The sequence below is a fragment of the Euprymna scolopes genome, chromosome 29, assembly GCF_053919585.1.
Source record: "Euprymna scolopes isolate OS-2025 chromosome 29, ASM5391958v1, whole genome shotgun sequence".
NCBI lineage: Eukaryota > Metazoa > Mollusca > Cephalopoda > Sepiida > Sepiolidae > Euprymna > Euprymna scolopes.
Genome location: NC_136510.1, coordinates 78,468,953 through 78,469,316, shown reverse-complemented (window position 1 = coordinate 78,469,316; position 364 = coordinate 78,468,953). Strand labels below are relative to the sequence as shown.

The following is a 364-nucleotide window of genomic DNA, read 5'->3' as shown; positions in this document are numbered from 1 at the left end:
GATCTTTTGCTAGTGAATGCAATCCCACAACCAAGATATAACAAAATTGTATTTTTTTTTAAATTAATATAAAAGAGGGTTTTTAATATGAATATCAATACACACAAAAGAAAAACGAATTTATAGGAGTATGAAGAAAGATAGATAGATATTGATCTTCTAATAATAAAGGGGAATAACTCTAATGTTTTTTTTTTAAGTGAAACTATTTGACAATCAAATTTCCGGGAATTTTGTATTTTCAAATATTAGAAATCATTTTACACTGAATAGCGTCCTAAATAACTAAGTTTATTATTCTTATCTCAAACGAGCTTTTTTATCAGTAAGTAAATTGAACTGTCTGATATTTTTATTTGTAAGA

General features: G+C 24.5%; 1 protein-coding gene across 1 annotated transcript in view; it reads left to right on the top strand.

Moving 5' to 3' along the window:
- Nucleotides 1-201: 201 nt before the first annotated feature.
- LOC145252737 (toll-like receptor 4) overlaps nt 202-364 on the top strand; it is a 12,593-nt gene continuing 12,430 nt past the window's right edge. The window contains 1 exon segment of the mRNA XM_080112604.1: nt 202-289. The gene's annotated coding sequence lies outside the window, so the exon portion shown is untranslated.